General features: G+C 42.0%; 2 long non-coding RNA genes across 2 annotated transcripts in view; one reads left to right on the plus strand and one right to left on the minus strand.

Moving 5' to 3' along the window:
- LOC134175137 (uncharacterized) overlaps positions 1-18634 on the minus strand; it is an 81007-nt gene that overhangs the window by 16856 nt on the left and 45517 nt on the right. Inside the window, exon 2 of the long non-coding RNA XR_009968903.1 lies at positions 16364-16457. This is a non-coding gene — a long non-coding RNA (uncharacterized LOC134175137). The remainder of the gene's footprint in view (positions 1-16363; positions 16458-18634) is intronic.
- Positions 5293-12330, plus strand: LOC134175113 (uncharacterized). Its single transcript, XR_009968899.1, has 3 exons — positions 5293-5618; positions 10103-10252; positions 11579-12330. It is a non-coding gene; the product is annotated as an uncharacterized LOC134175113 (long non-coding RNA).

The following is an 18634-nucleotide window of genomic DNA, read 5'->3' on the forward strand; positions in this document are numbered from 1 at the left end:
GCAGTAATAATCCAAATAGAATTATTGCCCAAAACCTCAGACTTTCTTCTTAAAAAATTCTTTTACAAGTATGTTGCCAATAAAAGGAGGGCCAAGGAAGGGCAGGTCCTGCTTGACCAACCTGGTCTCCCTCTATAACAAGGGATTGATGATTGATGAGGGAAAGGCTGTGGACACTGTCTATTTGGACTTTAGTAAAGCATTTGACACCGTGTCCCACAGTGTCCTCCTGGAAACACTGGGTGCTTATGGCCTGGATAGACAGATTCTTCTCTGGGTTGGAAACTGGCTGGATGGCAGAGGCCAAAGAGCCCCAAACCATGTAGATGACGCCTTTTGAGACATGGTTCAGGGGTGGTCTTGGCAGTCCTGGGGTAATGGTTGGACTTGATGACCTTAAAGGTCTTTTCCAACCTAACTGATTCTATGATTCGCTTTGACTAAAGCTGACCATGTCACACCACAGTCTCTTTCAATGAGTTTGTAAGTAGTAGAAAGCATGTTGAAGTGCAGAGAGATGAATATCCAAGTATTGTAATCACGTTATGAATAACTGTGGAACTAAATCCTATATTAGGGCATTTGAGCCAAAATAGAGGGGATACTTTTCATTAAATAAGTATATAAACCTACAAAATCAGAATTGCTTCCTGATTTGGGATAGTTCAGTTTTCCATATACATATTCTGAAACACTGCAAAGGGGTCTGATTTAGGGGAAATGGTGAGGATTACTCCTCTGAAAAATTGAGTGATGTAACAAGTGCAAGGATCAGGTGGAGAACAGTGTCCACAGTACAGCAAGCCTTGCCAGGGGAATTGTCCCTTACATCCTTTATCCTCTATTACTGCAGAAGAATATGTCTCTCTGCAGACACACTGAGTTATAATTGTTCTTGAACTTGAAATTGCGCTTGGAAAAAATAGCCTAAAAGAGGGTAAGGATGAAAAATGTTTTGGGTTTTTGAAGTTCAATGCTAGGTGGACAGCTGCGATTATTACTCCACTCTTAGCAGTCAACTATTGCTATATGCTAGACGTGATTAAGAAAAATATAAGTGCAGATGGAATGAAAAGAAATTCAGATTCTTTTTTTCCGTGATCTCATCTATTTTTTCTCATTATACTTGATCTTAATTTTGAGTAACATGATCAAGCTGGTCTGTGCTAAGACTTCTAAAGCACAAGGAATGCCTGTGCACTGGGATACATTCTGATCTTGCTATAGGCACTACAATAGCTTACTGTGTAATCGAGTGGAATATCTTGCAAAGAAAAGGATGCCATTGGGTAACACCAACCAGATCTCAAGAAAGAAGCTCAGGTAGGCTATCCTGCTCAGGTCCCTGTAGTCTCTCTCCACTGAACTCACAAGCTTCTTGTAAAGAAGGCCATTTCTCAACATCTGCAACATACTAACTCTGCTGTCAGTGCTCAATAAACAAATAATTAGAATAACAAATGGAATTGTTTCTAAATATAATGTTCCACAAAGCTAACTGAGATGCCATCTGCTTTGTAAGGTAGAAAGCTGGAGTCTATAAAAACTTTTGTATATGCTTAGTTTTACACCCTCAAGCAGCCCCAGGGACTGTGGAAACGCATAAAATTGAGCAGATATGTAAACATTTGCAGAGCTACAGCTCCATAATTGGCAATTTTGCAGCTACTGTACTTTTCAAGGATCTGGAAAGAAGTTTTATGGCAGAAGGTGTCTTGAGGGTCAACAGAAATAAGCTGAGGACAGCTCATCCCCACTTTTTTTCTAGTGCTTGGCTTAATTTGGATGTCTTCAAAACTCGCCTAGTTTGCGGTGGAAGGATGGCACATTCCCAGCACTTTGGCATTCAAAAGACAGCAGAACATATCTCACTCCTGCTCTGAGCTGGAAGTGAAAATAGAGTGTGAGGAATCCAAAAGGAAGTTGTTGAATGCATGGCAGATGTTGTTACATTTGGCCTAGCAGTGTTCCATGTGGCAGTCACACGACTGGTGATCTTACCCAGAGAGGCTAATAGGGATGGGCACTCCAATAAGAGGGTTTCCTTTCAAATACAAGTGGAACAAATGTTGTAAGTGAACCAATAACAGCAGAAATAACCAAAAAATTATTAAAATAGGGCAAAGGGAAGCTCAGAGCTAATAGCATGTGTCCTGGGTTCAGCAGTAGCAGTCATGTTTCTCCTTCGTGGTAGCTGGGGCAGTGCTGTGTTTTGATTTCCAGCCTGGGAATAGTGCTGGTGATACCGATGTTTTCGGTTGTTGCTAAGTGATGTTTACCCTGACCAAGGACTTCGTGAGTCTCATGCTCTGCCAGGGAGGAGGGGAAGCCGTGAGGAAGCAGAGATGGGGCGCCTGACTCAGGCTAGCCAAAGAGGTATTCCATACCACAGCACGTCATGCCCGGGGTGGGGGGTAACTGGGAGTTTCTGGGTGGGACTCGTTTCTTGGCCGGTGGTATTGTATTCTCTTCCCTTGTTATTTTCTCTTATCATCGTTGTCGTTGGTAGTAGCGGTGGTGATTTGTGTTGTACATTGGTTGCTGGACTGCTCTTGTCTCAACTCGTGGGAGTTTCACTCTTTCAATCCTCCTCCTCATTCCTAGCTGTCTGGCTAGGGTTTAAACCACGACAGCATGTCATCTGGGAAAACAGTACATCAACGGACAAGAAGAGATTGAAAAGCAAGAGAATAAGTTAATGGGAAAGTAGGCTGAAAGAGCCATCTTAAGACCACCCTATTTACCTCCATCCCATTTCCTTGAGCTTTGGCTGGCACCGTGTCTCCTACAGGCAAATGCAGAGTGAGGAAGGGATACACACCGGTACGAATCCTGGCTTTCTAGGCCATCATTTATAATGGGAGCTATGCCCGAGTAGAGGTGCATTACTCGCATATAGAAGATGATTTATGTGTTTTTTATGTAGCTGTTGGGCTTTAATTATTCACCTGATTATCAATAAAAAATAAGCCGTGAGCAGTACGGGATGTTAACATATCTAAAAGGAGCATGCAGCCACTTGTGTGAAACAAATGTGCATATGCATGGAGCCATTCCTGTCCTGTCAGTGCCAGGTATGAGGACAAATTCACAAGCAGGATTTAGCACATTTCTTTTTTCTTCCCTATTCTCTCCCCACCCCTTTTGCAAACAAAACCTTCCAACCTGTTCATCAGCTCTGTGATGGCAGACAAATGTTTCAGCAAAATATGTGCCAAATATCCATTGATATTGGCTGAAATTCAATATGATGAAATGAATTGATGCTGGCATCCCATTTGGTGCAATGCAATATCTGATCAATAGCAAGTAATTGGACATCATTTTGTGTAGGATAGAAAGCTGGGGCTGTTACATCACTCCAAGTTATGGATCATATTAATGACTGCCTATCTGTTTCATCAATGTAATTTCTTTTCATCAACATACTGTGGCATTTAGAACATTGGACATAAAGCCGCTATACTGTATTAACTCGAAATTAAAAGCTCTGCAGCCCAACAAAACGGAACGTTACCATGGGTGTGAATAGTATTCTCACATCGTAGCGCAAAATTATACAATTGGCACCTTTAACAAGCTGAGTGAAGTGACAAGGAAGGAAAAAAAAAAGAAAATATCAGATAGCAAGAACTCATCTGGACTGGGGGGGGGGGGGGATATGTACTCATACAAGCTTTACTTGCAGTTCCTCCTCTTTAATTGCAATCAATGCAAGACCAGCAGGGAGAGAAATACATGTTTCTTTTCAGCTTTTCCTAGTTCACAGGTGTTGGCAAGTTGTGAAACTACTGAGGACATATTAACAGGGCAGGTCTAGCAAAGGACAAGACGTGGTCTCTCCATCCCCCTTTCTAGCATGGAAATATGTGCACCTCTGTCAGTGATCACTGGGATCCTATTACTTACAAAAAGAGGCCTGAGGAAAGAGCATAGAGTATCCACCAGAGGTACATTTGTGGTACCATTGCCTTCTATCAGATGACTCTTTTTTCTTCCATCACATAGTAACAGGAAACCTTGCTTAACATTTGGCAGTGAAGGGAAGCTTTTAGGCAGGTCAGTCATAGAACTAGTGCCATTAGCTCTGCCACAGCCAGAGAAGACAGACAGCTTCAGTCAGACCATGGCACACTGCTCTGAGGGACCAAAGAGTTTTTTTGTGGGGTACACTTCAGACACCTGCTTAGGCACCTAACTGCACAGTCTGGCAGGCCAGCACTGAACCCAAACCTTATAACACAGACTGCTGTTTCCATTAAGATCATCACAGAAAACTGAAAGTAATCCTTTACTCATCAGTACTTTCACCCAGGCAAATCCCAGCTCTGTGCTGGGGGAAGACACAGGTATACACATCCTCCCACACCCTGGTTACTGTGGGAAATAAACTGGGAAGAGTAAAAAGGTGTTTAAACCTGACCACTGTTTTTCAGACCACAAGCACAGAAAGCCCAGTTTATATCTTGCCCAAGAGGCTGAATGATCCTTTCTAAGCCCGCAGATAAAGCTGGCAGAGAACAGCCTCATGTCTCCATTATTATGACACAGAAAAGCAACAGGACTGTGTCCTGCCTGAAGAGAGAACAAGAAGGCAAGTCAACAGCAGGAAAAAACTGACAACCAGATCTTATTCTCAGAGCACCTGCATTTCCCACTGATAGCAGAGCTGTGGGTGCCTGGCACTTCTTAAAACGTAACCAACTTATTCATCCTGTCTCAGGTGAGAGTATTTTCTCTGTTCTCTTTGGTGTGAAGCCTGGTGGGAAAGACAAGATGAGAACAGATAATAATAATAGTGTTTCAACATCTCCAGCTCATGGTTCTTGCCCATATTTGGTGATTGTTTTCTTTAAGCTCCAAACTCTGGGTCTGTGGGAATCTTAGCTTTCTCTTAGAAAAATGCTGTCTGCTCCTTTTGATGGGGTAGAAAGCCTGAAAACCTGTCATCCAACAGAACTGAAAAATTAGAAACCTAGAAGAAACCTAAGTGTGCATTACTGTTACACATCTGCCTTTTTAAGTGTATGTAGTGGACTTGCACAGCAAGGTTTGGGGGAGAAGGGGTTGGCTTTTGTAAGAAGCTGCTAGAAGCTTCCACTATGTCTGACAGAGCCCATGCCAGTTGGCAATGCTGGCCAAGGGACACCATCAGCGATGGTGATAGCACTTCTGGGATAACATATTTAAGAAAGGGGAAAAAAAACCTGAATTTTGCAGCTGGAGAGAGGAGAGTATGTGAGAGCAACAGCCTTGCAGACGCCAAGATCAGTGCAGAAGAAGGGGAGGAGGTGCTCCATGCACCAGAGCGGAAATTCCTCTGCAGCCCATAGAGGTTAATGGGGGAGCAGATCTCCACCTGCAGCCCATGCAGAACCACACACCAGAGCAGGCAGGTGCCCAGAGGAGACTGTGATCCCATGGGAAGCCTGCAATGTAGCAGGCTCCTGGTAGGACCTGTGGCCCCATGTCTAGAGGAGCCCACACTGCAGCAGGTTTGCTTCAGGTCCTGTGGGAGACCCACATTGGAGCAGCCTGCTCCTGAAGGACTGAACCTTGTGGAAGGGACACACTCTGGAGCAGAACAGGAAAATCTGCAGCCCCTGGGAAACACTCAGGTGGGACACGTTTATGGAGGACTGTCTTCTGTGGGAGGGGTCCCATGCTAGAGCAGGAGAAGAGTGCAAAGAGTCCACCTTGGTTTTGATTTTAGTTAAAGAATTTAGAACCTCGTGTTAATAGTGAGCTGAGCTATTAATTTTCTCTGCTCTCAGCGACAAACCTATACAGTATTGTATACAATAGGAACCGGTCTCCCATTGAAGACACACCAGCAATTTCCTCACTGGATTGGTTCATCAGACACTCTAAAACTACTTCAAGATCAGATGGTGCCTGTGCAGAGAAGAGGACAGGGCTGCAGGGGGGGAGTAGCACAGGGCTTTTTTTTTCTGTGGCCGCTTGGGAGGTTTAAGCATTACTGACATAATCTTCCAGTCTACTGTCTCCCCTCTCCCCATTTCTGCTGCTGACACTGGCTGTTTGTGCCTTTAATGGTACAGGCTAAATATGTAAATCTGTGCCTGCAGTTTGTGGGGTTTTTACATACTGTGCCATTGAAGCTTAAAGCGATCCCGCAGCTACTCCTCAGGGAATGCTCCTTCTGAGCTAAGTCCATTGCAGTCACTGTCACAGCACAAATCATCTGTGCACACACGTGCACTTACACACAGAGCTCTCTCTTAATTTTTCTACTTCCCATTGCTGCCAGTAGCACCAGTAGCTCTCTACTGATACCTATTGGTGCTTTATACAGGAGAGCTAACCAGCATATGGGCAAAGTGGGAGGGCCCCCCCACAAGCCCCATAAGAAGCCAAGTGTGATTGCTCCATAGCTCCACCTGCTTGGTTCAACCTCCCTTTCACCCTCTCCCTCTGCTTCCTTTAATCTAAACCAAGACCTATTTACAGTGCAAAGACATTTGCTCTTTATCTATTGAAAATACCCCCCATAACCCTTTTGTCTGCTCATGTCACTCAGATGATCAGCCACATCCTCTCTGCAGTGACAGCTCCCCAAGATGCACGTATTTTCTACTGCCCTGTTGTTTTATTCCTGCATTTTTAAGAAAGACTTATTTTAGCAGCTAATTATACTAACAGCCCTTCAAAGATAGGGCCAAAAAATGTAAAACTGCTTACAGAAAGGAAATTAAGACACTGGGTTATCTTAAAAGGATAGAGTTCACTACTAAATTCATTGGTGCTAGCCTGTGGGGGTGTCGTGGTTTAAACCCAGTCAGGTAATTCGTTCGCTCACTTCCCCCCCTTTCTTGCCCTCCCCCTGCTCCCGGAGGGACAGAGAGGAGAATCAAAAAGAATGCAACTCCCACGGGCTGAGATAAGAACAGTTTAGTAACTAAGGTATAACACAAATCACTACTGCTACCACCAATGATAACAATGATAAAGGAAATAACAAGGGAAGAGAATACATCATCTCACCACCAGCCAACCGATAACTCGCACCCCCCAGCCCGACCAAGCTCCAACCGATACCTCCTCCAACCCTGCAGTCTCCCAGCCCTTCCGGCTAACTCCCAGTTACCTCCTGGGCATGACGTGCTGTGGTATGGAATACCTCTTTGGTCAGTTTGGGTCAGGTGTCCTGTCTCTACTTCCTCCTGGCTTCCCCTCCTCCCTGGCAGAGCATGAGGCTCACAAAGTCCTTGGCCAAACCTAAACATCACTATCAGCTCTGTTCCCAAGCTGAAAGTCAAAACACTGCACTACACCAGCTACCAAGAAGGGGAAAAATGACTGCTACTGCTGAACCCAGGACAGGGGGTCACCTGACAGAAAAGGTCAAGATAATTATGAGGGGTGTGCTGAGTGCATTGTAACCCTGATGCATGAAAATCGGTTAGGTTTAAGTATTGTAGCAGTACCCAGGACAGATTAAAACTCTTTGAGAATCGCAAAAGCAAAGTAAATTTTAAGGTCCTGCCTATGGGATGGTGCTCAAATATTCTGCATGGGGAGCACAACCTGCAGCTCAGGAGCAAGAATCTGGTGCCTGGAGAACCCTTCCTCATTTCACAGTGGATTTACTGAGGAGCAGGTGGGTAGCTGTGCTGCTTTGTGCTCAGCTCCTCACGTACAGATGCCACGATTGTTTCATCCCACCAAATTCTTGGACACCTAAGATTAGATGTCACTATGTCAGACTACGGTGTTTGTGCATTACTGTCATTATCAGTACACAAAATGAGGTTTACATACTGAATAATGATACTTATACAGCACTCATCATCAAGGTATTTGAGCTTCCTACAAAACCAGACATAAAGCATCCCCCTTTTTCCTCAACAACCAGCTAAACCATTTTCACAGACATATCGAGAACTCAGACACTCCTGTAATTATTTCCATGCTGCCTCTGTCATTCCTTGGTCTTCTACAGGAGCACAATTCACTTCCCCTGGTATTAATGAGTAATAAATAATTCATACAAAAAATAAAAAAGACACCTAACAAAAGAGACATGGGCATACTTCAGGTGGCTACTGCATTATGCAGTCTGTGATGTCGTTTTCTATGGTAAAGCCCTGTAGAATTGAAGAGACAATGATAACCTTTTCTTACATTTTGAAGATCCTATAGAACAGAATACAATTAACATCTTTGTCAAATAATATAATCCGGTAGGATGCCTCAAACAGGTTGCAGGAGACAGCATTCTATTTCAATTCCAGAAGAGAGGACTGTTACACTTCTATAGACTCCTACAGGTTTTATCTCTCTTAACTTCTGCAAGACTTTCCCAGGGGGGTTTGCACATGAGGTAAGAATAGTGGGAGGAAAAATTACTGGAGAGAGACAGGAAAATGTCTGGCCTAAATTTACTATCAAGAGCTGTCTTGGGAGTCTTAAACATAGTGGAACTATTCAGCTCCATGATAAAGGGGTCAGGTATGTTCAAAAGAAGGCTAATGAGGATAAAAACAGAAACAATAGGATATGTAATTAAAATGCTTTATCTGCCTAATAGTGATAGGCGAAGTACAAAGTCCCGGGCTGCAGCAGCAGCCCCTCACCTGCAGTAGTGGCAGCAACCAACTGGACAGTTGGTGGAGGTGCCAGACTGGTGCTCTTCATAGCCTGTGAAAAGGCCTTTTACCCAGGGGGGTCAGAGAAGGCATCTGGTCCTTACATGACAGACAAGGTGAATTATTTTGAGCACAGAATGGATCAGACATCCTTGATCAGTTGGCATGCGTCTATCCAATGTATATGGCACCTTTCAGTTGTGTTCTACACGAAAGAACTGCACAGTAGCCTACCATGAACACTCTCCATACTCCCTTTTCACTCAATTGCCTCCTCACACCAGTCCTGTTTTTAGTGTATCCCTACATAAAAGGTAAGACTCGGTTTTGAGGTGTTTTTTTTTGTGGCTGCTCAGCTTTGGTGTTGTTTTTCCGAGAGTAGCAGAAAGATATAGAAAATACTTACTTTTTGTTGCTCATTCATCTATAAGCTGATGTTTAAGGGAATTGACCATGATCTAAGCTCTAAGAGGGATCCTGCATTGGTGGGAAGAGGGGACTTCAATGTGGTTAGGCAAGAGGGGACACTGAATGGTTGTTTGGTGTTGGAACACAAATACTGTTTATGTTCTGTTAGACAAACACAAAAGTTAAAAACAATCACCTGAAACACACAACTCTGAGACTCCAGGCTCAAACACGCAGTTAGGAGATGTCAGAAACGTGTGACCTTAATTAACCCTCCTGTGTGCACGCATTCTCTAATTGCATGAGCATATATTATTTCTCCCCAGAGAGCCTGTTTCTCACAATGCAGGGGACAGAAAAGAACCACTGCACAAGAAACTGTTTAACGTTGTTCTTTCTACTCTCTGCTTGTGTGGTCCCAGGCTTATTTGCTGAACACTATTCACTTCATGCTGAAGGTAGGATTACTCATCTTATCACAGACATTCTTGTCACATTCCTAAGTTCAGCAGCTGTGGACCTCACATAAATTAAAACACTGTTTTCATCTGTGGAAAAGGAGAGCTTGGCATTGCCCGCATTTAGCTGAGGAGATTGCCGAGGAACAATTTCTATGAGAATTTCTCCCTCTGAAATGGTTAATAAAGCAAATGAAATATGGTTTTTGCTGTGAATAGAGCTGTTCAGTTTTAATAATAAGTGGTGCTACTGATACTGCATAAATTTTGCATTTTCAGCCTAGCCCATGTAAGTGCAGGTACCCTAGTTGTTCATAAGAATAATTAACCCATTTTCAGCATCCTATCAACTGATGAACCCCAACAGCAGCCTCACTTTACTCAAGACTTCAGCTAACCTAGAATGAAGTCCTTTGCACCAAGGTTGACTTCCTTTAACTTTCGTTACCTAGTTCCTTGCTACACTAACTAGACTCATTTGTCTTCTTCAGTCTGTCCCAACAAAATTTTCATCGGCTAACTTCTATTTTAGATACGTCTTTCACAAAGGGAATATTTTTTCCCCTTTAATTTTAAAACCCAACAGTTTTTAGAAACACCTGTCACTGTTCCCATCTCTCCAATCAGTGAGCCGTGTGGGTGTCTCTCTCAGTGGAAGCTGACAATTTGATGATACTTCATCAGTGTAGGACTCCTGCTGAGAAGTAGATTGAGACAAAGAAAATGCCTCTTATCATTGGAACAAATAAGAAATCAGATTTTCTAAATTACTGTTAGGTAAGTTGTATTTCTTTCTTCTTTTTTTTGGAAGTCTGCATGTGTGTGTATTGATATTAACATTGGCCAGTTCATTCCAACTTCTCTCTCACAACCACGCAAGCACTAATGCCACCAGCAAAATGAGTCCTCAGAAAGAACCACCAGGCTGGGATTCAAGAGCAGTACTAAAATACTGGCCTCACCAGAGTTTTCCTGCAGACCTCAGGTAATGTTTCTTTAAGGTCTGAATTCACTGAAGAATACAAGCCTGGAGCAACAATTCTTTAATCAGAAAGTTTATCTTGATCCTGATGGTATGTGTGCTCTGATTTGTAATTGCAAGGCTGTCTACATTATCAGGAAGGACAGCTATACTTAAAAAAAAAATTAAAGATGGCCTTAAATTCTACAAAAAAGCATGCGTTAGTACTGGAAAGCAGGGAATGTAAGAATACAGGGCAAGAGTTAGGGAGGGAGTGGAAATCCAGCTCCCCTGAAATCAGTTGGAGATGACAAATCAAGGGGGACCTTCCCACTTGATCTTTGGAATGGAATGCCCTATTGCCTCCTAGATTGCTCACAGTAAAGAAGATCACAGCATCATTCTGCAGGTTGACAGAATATTCAGTACATGAGTGGCTGGCGACAAAATGCCCAAACTCAGGCCACATTAAGAATAAGTAGTTGATAGAAATCATTGCTGGAAATCCTCATCATTCAGTGTGTTGGAGCTCCCTTTCCTTGTATTACAGATAACTGGTGTCCCTTTGAAGTTGCATGACTGAGAGATTCAAGATCACCTGCAGCCATCATCTAGACAAGGAGTAAGAAAGACGAGTGGTAGGGGTTAGTCATATACAGCGCTGCATGGTTACAGAAAGCATTGCAAGAGTTCTCTTAGGATGATATGAGTGCTTTTTGCACTCCTACACATGAGGGATGAACTGGGCCCGGTTCCTCTTTCCTAGTAGGAGAGTTTCTGTACCTTTGGTCAGGCACTGGGGAGCCCTGTACAATAACAAAGACTAAGCCAGTATATTTGCAGGCAAGAAAGGCTGCCTGTTTGGGAATTTAGATACCACTGGAGCTAAGGGGAGTCCAAACAGTATCAGGAACGTCACCTGCCTATTTCTGGCCAGGTTTCCCGAGACTTTCAAAATCATGTTGCAGACAGGATGTAAAAGTCTTCCTCCTCTAAATGCATCCTCCCCCTTTCTTCCTTTCCTGTTTCTTCATGGCCCAGGGACTGTTCTCTCCTGATGTCCACAATCATTTCAACAAACTCAAGTAAAGATAAAGTTTTCTCCTGGACAGAATCCTGTGTATGCTGCACTTCTTCTGTAGGCAGATGGTCTCTCAGGGGACCATGAATGAACAGTGTAGCACTATCAACATTAGTTCTGGTGCATGGAAGAAATGTGCCCTCCATCTTCATGATGTGGTGCCTGGATCTTGCTGACCCATAACACACCAATCTCTTGCATTTTTCTGTAGCTTTGCTGTACTCTCTTCAGTTCCTCCCTTGGATGCCAAGTCCTGAATAGCCCACAGTACAAGTTACAGCTTGCAATGTCCAACTGACTTTTACTGTCATCAACGAACTGATATTTGTTTCATGTAGTGAAATGAATGCCTCTCCTAGCTGTTTGGAAAGCAAATCTCTCTTTACCCTCCAGCTGGTATTTGCTGTACTTGAGTGAGCCTGGTAAAATTCTTGGGTTATAATTTCATGCTGCTGTGTTTGGGCAGAACTAACAAGATTTCTTAAGGCCTCCTTGAGTTTTTTAAGCCAAGCAACTGCTCTTTTCCTTGATGGAGCTCTCCACGGCCTTAACAGCATTGCACACACAGATCTTCAAACAGGGACAGCAAGCAAACAGTGTTATTACCTGCAACAACAGGTTCTGCTGAGCATAATGATACACTGAGATAGGACCTTACTGAACTTTCTGAAGTTCCCCACAACACAGTCATATTGCACCTTTTATGTCTGTGCCGAGGTTCACCCTGGCTGGACACAAGGTGCCACCAAAGGTGCTCTGTCACTGCTCTCCTCAGCAGGACAGTGGGGAGAAAATGTAACAGAAGGCTTTTGGGTTAAGGACAGGGAGAAATCACTCACCAATCAGTACCATGGACAAATCATTTAATAATTTTTCATTTAGGAAGTATAATGACTGCATACATGAACCAGCATCAATATTTATGCTAAGATATGCATTGTTTGTATATGAAACATTATACATATACATATCTTAATTGAGATGATTTCCTTTTGAAGAACTCTTTCTGGAAATGAGTACAGCCTGCTGGGCATTCCAGTTGTTGAATGAAAAACATGCTAGGAGACCACCACAACATTGGCCAACGTTTAACAACTTGCTGTACCTCCAGAGTATAACTGACAGCTATTCTAGAGAGCCCACTGGTGCCATATATGAAAGTAAATCATGCTTCGATTATTCCATACTATAGCTCACTGCAGCACAGGGAACATGCTTTCCCAGCAGCTGTTATCAGCTTACTTGGAATTCTTGACCAATATCATTGAAAGCCCAATAATGATAACAAAGGCTACAAATTATTTCCACAGTATGTTAAAGTTAAGACAGTGAGCTGTAAAATAAAGAGAAATCTATTAGATAGACCTGTCTCAAAGTCACTTTTTCCTTTAGAAATCATGATCTACACAGTTTCATAAATCGATGAAAGGATTTTGACCATTAAACTTAATTGATACTGAATTTAAAGGCATGAAATTAAATCATTTTGCCATTTTCTTTCACAATTAGTTTTTGGCATTACATTCCTCCCCATCACTGTATGAAGCAAAAATATTGCAAGCACTGAGGAGGTAAGATTAACATATACAAAAGATGAAGCACTGCAAGAAGCGACATCTGGGGCAATGCAAAAAGATGTTTCAAGGACTGTAAACAGGCAGAAGCAAAAACAGAAAATAAAACCTGACTTTTAAGTAAAATTAGCAACAACTTGGATTTATATAGTGTTCCATATGTTCTAGATGAATAACACCCAAGGCGTTTTAGATTGAAGTAAGGTAAAAAGCACGCTTGAGGTGGGAAAGTAAGAAAATAATTAAATTTCTTGAAAATGCTTTCAGCTTTGGGTAGGTGTGATTCTTCCTTTTACATGGCTGGTGGTAACAGTGCTGAGGTGCTGTTGGTTTACATAATTGGCTTTGGTTGGGAGCCATGCTGCAGTGAAAGAGCAAAGACTACTTGTAGTTGAAGCGCTCATTCTATTTATTTATTTTTTTTATTTTTAATGTAATGCTGCAGCAGAGTTCTGATTCCTTAAAAAAAAAAAAAAATCTATCTAGAAAGAGTGAAAACATTCAGCTGTTCGGAAATGCCATAGAGCCACTTATGGAAGAAAACAGGCCTTCCAGGGAGAGAGAAGGAAGAACTGTAAAGCTTGGATAGCTTTTTTTCCCCTGGATTGTAAAATGGTTCACATGTGCAGAAGAGTAAACTGAGGAAATGGTTCTTTCTGGTTGTGTCTAAGTGGATGTCTCCAGCTCTTCATAAAAGTTAGAACAACTTTCTTGCATAATCTATAACAACGGACTGTCAGCAACAGAAGTAAATATGGCACAAACAGCTGTCTAACTGTCTTAAGCATGAAACACAGACACAAACGAGCCATGGTTTGTCTTTTTGCAGAATCAGGAGTTGCATGTAGTACAAAATGGAGTCTTTCCTCCCACCAAGCATAGATCCCCACATAAACCAAGGTTTGCTTACCAGAGATGTACATGTACGTATGCTATCCCTATCCCATTTCTTCTGAAGAAAAGTGCCACCAATGCTTGAGCCACTCTTTCCCACCATGGTTTTGCATTTTTCATAGGAGAAAAGCTCAGCAAGCTGCAATTCGTTTGGGCCATCACTGGTAAACTGCAGGTGGGTAAGTATTTTGGATGTGGATATTTTTCTAGACAGACGCTTTCATTACTGTTGCTGCTATGAAGCCTCCCCATGCTCTGACATAAAAGCCATGGCCAGATACTGGGCCACTAGTCCTGGAGGCCTATATGGCTGTAACTTCAAACACATGCCTTGGAATAAGATTTAGATTTGTCAGACTGTTGTGAGATTCTCAGAACAGTGAAACAGGCAACCAATTCACTTGCTGGCTACAGGCCAACAGTAGGAGTTTTACAACTTACTAAAGCAGTCATCATTTTTATCATCACTTGGATTTATCAGCTGTATTATCCTAAAAGCCTCTATCAGAATCAGGGTCTTAGTTTTTTATAGACAGCCACAAGATGCAGATCATGTTTCAAAGAGATAAAGAGTTATGCTTGAAAGAGGTTATCATAGAATGACTTCTGTCTTGGAAAACAGCATCAATAGCCAGTACTCAGTCTGTCCAGCTGGCTCAAGGGCACTTCCTGATTTGGGGGGAAAAAGCTTGCCAGCTTTTGAAATTAATATATTATTATTACTCGTATTTTGATTTTTAATCCTTCACTATGTGAAGCATGAACCTCATCAAAAAGGAAACCAGAAGGGTGCACATATACTGCCAAAAGTCTGCTAGAAAAGGCTTCTTGGCTAAAATTTTCAAAGCTGCTTGAAAGGGTTTCCTGCTGACTTCAGTCCTGTAAATCCGTCCTTCATTGCATGAGGATAAAGGAGAGGCTACTCATCAACATCTATTTAGCTTTATAGTCTGCTTAAGATTTCCCTTTGAACTGGGGGATCTTACACCCAGAGCTTCCTTTTTAGTGATGACCCAGTCTGCTGACTGTGCCTTTACGTAAGTGAGCGAGGACAAAAAAGCCCTAACCATAGCCTTCCGTATAATGGAGACCTACAGGTTGCCACAATCCCTGAAGCTGATCTGATTGACTTCGCTGTGCACCAGCAAATAATCCAGCTTTTAATGTCAAGGAAAAATAATTCGCCATCAGTAGCTATCAGTGGAATGGGAACAAAAGGTGATTGAACTGAGTTTTACTACCTCATATACAGTATTCAACAGAGGAAGTTTCATAATAATAATAATCTAGTTTAGGTCAGTAAGGCAGTGATTTTGTGCTGTTTATGGTTATTCAACATGTGGAGCAGATACAAGGTCGGTCAGAGCAAAGTTTTTGGTATGAACTGGCAGACTTACAATTTTCTGTTTTACCTCCGCAAAGTAGTTCTACTGAGACTTATATGCTAAATATTTCCACCAACACTTCTGGAAATTACTGCTAAATTATTAGTTCTAATTAGGACGTAAATGATGCCAAAAGTTTGTTCCTCAGGGCCGTGAAAAGTTAAGAGGAAGGCAGTCTTGGAAAGATCACCACAGATGAACAAAGTACATGAGAAAGTGGTAGCTCAGATTTATGTTACAATCTTACTTTTACTTCATTAATGAAGTCCTAGGAAACACATGAGAATCCTGTTCTAGTTCCCATCAACTTCTCTGGGCAGTTTATCAGAATCCTAAGGCAGGGCATCCTTGTGACGCCCTGCTGAAAACAGAATGGGACTCCTCTAATAATAAAGAGCCAAAAGCAAGGACACATTAAAATCAGCCGTGAGACTATTAAAGATGCAGCCAAAATTGCCACAAAACAATGCAAGCACAATTTCCAGTAAGCCATATTAAATCGAAGACCATAACATCTTCTTAGGAATATAAACCCCAAGATACCTGCTCTTTAAGCTATCCAAAAGAGAAGCAGCGGTAGAGTTTCTCACAAAGAGTCAACAGCTGACAAAAAGGTAACTTCACTAACGCATAGTGGGCTACCACATACACAGTGTCCTATAAAATGGAAACTGAAAGTCTCTTTTTGTCTTAAGGGCACTCAGCATTGTAAGTATCCCTAGTATTCATTATCTTTGTTTTCTGGTTAACTCAGAGACTGTTTCCTAAAGTTCTGTCTTTACTAGAGCATGCTGTTTCCATCACTGCAACCAGCTTTTTCTTTGCTGTTCTCCTGTATGGTAAGTAAGGATAAAACACAGAAACATTCTTTCTTTCTTCTATGTTCACTGTGACTTTGACTGTCAACTTCCAGTTACAGTATGTAACCCAGAACAACAGAAATACATTCTCCTGGTCTCTACTCCATTCCTCGGGTTTTTCCATTGCACTTACCTGAGCCATGGGAATAGTTGTGGAGAAATGGAGATGACTTGTGCTCTTCAACTTCTGTTCTAGCCAGCAACACACTGGCAGTAATTTCTTTCTCCTGTGGAGATAAAGAGAGATAATTAAGATAAACTAGACCTGCTGTTGTGCTCCCTGCTGGGAAGTATTAAGAAGAAAAACATGCTGGCCTTTCAAAAGGCTTTGAGGTACAGATCAGCTTTACTGTTTGGAGATGGAGCAGAGGCTTTTGATGAATTTTACTTTGGAGGATGCAACAAAATTATTTTACCTTTTTTTTTCCCTTTTGTGCAGGTCTCAGTGATTGGACTTAATGCTGTGCTTACAACTTGATACTTGTATGCTGAAACCGGGGGTCAGGGAAATGCTATTTTAACACCTGTGGCAGTAACAAATGCTACATTATGTTAAACGTATTTGAGAAGATTAGGTAGTGTAAAACTTCTTTCCATTTTCCGAACTTGTTCCTTGGGGGTGTGATAATGCAGCATTTTAAAATACTTAACAATTTGCATTTATATAAAAAAAGAGGAAAAGCATGTACAAAGGAAAACACAAACATGTTTGGAATGCCTACTGCCAGCAACATCTTGGCATTTGCCAGTACTTAAAGGTTATGTCTGTCATGTTTAGATGTGGCATAAAGTCTTTCACCCTTTCCCAAGTAATTGGACATCGTACTGATAGACAAAATTGAATGTGTCATGAACAGCTCTCCTATAGATTTACAGGACTTATTGACAGGCAGTGCTTGGAGAGAAGGCCTAATTTTATGCATGAACATGTCATGCTGGAATAATTACACAACTGCTTGCTTTCCTTCTGCAGTACATTGTGAAAACCCATGATGGTTCCTGGGTGTTCATACCTTCTTCTGCATTTGCATAAACATAACTGCTGTACTTAACAAAGGGCAATAAATTATTGAGGTGAATGCCACGTATAACCAAAAATAAAGATCCAAATAATTGTATATATATAAAATGTCTTGCTCTTAGGGAGTATGAAAGGCACTTGAGCCTACACAGCAGCATACAGCAGCAAATGCAAAACTGGCTCTCACTGGGTAATCTATGGTCACTGTTTCCTTCTCCTAATTTGTTGGCTGACTGACAGATGTGTGTAAAAACTGGGCATTTTGCCTCTGGTAAGCCTGACATGTTTGGGGGATTTTGGGGGGTGTTTGTGTTTTGTTGCTTTTCTTTTTAGTTCATGGCAAGTTTAACCAGTGTGAAATATCCCATCTTCGTCTAAGATTAGAAATCCTTCTAGATCATTGCTGAAAATCATTGACAGCTGACTATAATCTTGCTGTATGGGTAAGGGAAGGAAAATATTAGTATAGGGAGCACATCTCTTGAGCTGAAAATAGCTGGATGCTGGGAGGCTGGTATTAGGGGGATGAAGGAGTGTACTTATGCTTTCTCTGTTCCCATTCTCTCTAGGCATCTGTTCACTGTCACAGTTTTATGTATTTTGTTGGTTGGCTTTGTTGTTTGGTTTTTTCTTTTCTTTTTTTTTTCTTAACTGATACACAATGTTCACACCTATATTTCACATTTGGGAATGCATGTTTCAAACAACAATACAAAAAACATCCACGAAGAATGTATCATCTCTGAAAAAAACTGACAACATTCTCACTAATTTCATTTCTAAATACAAAACTGACTGCCATATTGCTGCTTCTGTTTCTGTGTTAAGAGAAGTTCAATTTTTTGTGTGAGTGGCTTTAATGGCAGTCTCCCTATTTTAATTTCTTTGTCATTTAGGATTCTTAAGCTTGCAAACCTCCTAAAGAAAGATGCAGTGAGTGCACAGCTGGCTCATGACATTCAGTTTAGGACAAAGCTAAAAGAGCGTCTGGATCATTTATGTCAAAGCACAAGCACTTGAGTTTCTGTGTGCATAGGTCACATCAGGTCCACAACCCATTCTGCCTCTGTGGCTGCTGAGGCCACCATGCTGTTGGCCACCTCTGTCTCCCACTGGGGAGGTGGAAGTCTCTGTTGTTAATTTCTAGCTGTCATGTGATATCAGTTGCTTGTTTACAGAAACTTACACTACAGTGAGCCCCCTGGCTCTTTGACTTGGGAAGAACAAATGCTTTTGCTAATTAGGACTTACCGGGGCAAATTCCCTTCCTTCACCCTCTTCACAAGCAGGTGTATCCAATTGGTGCTCATGGATCTAATTGGTGCTCATGGAGAGGTTTTCTTCTCCTACTGGGCTTTCTGCTGATATGTTTATTTCTTTTCC

Source organism: Pezoporus occidentalis, unplaced genomic scaffold (assembly GCF_034315485.1).
Source record: "Pezoporus occidentalis ecotype Australia unplaced genomic scaffold, CSIRO_AGI_Poc_V1 ctg66, whole genome shotgun sequence".
Lineage (NCBI taxonomy): Eukaryota > Metazoa > Chordata > Aves > Psittaciformes > Psittacidae > Pezoporus > Pezoporus occidentalis.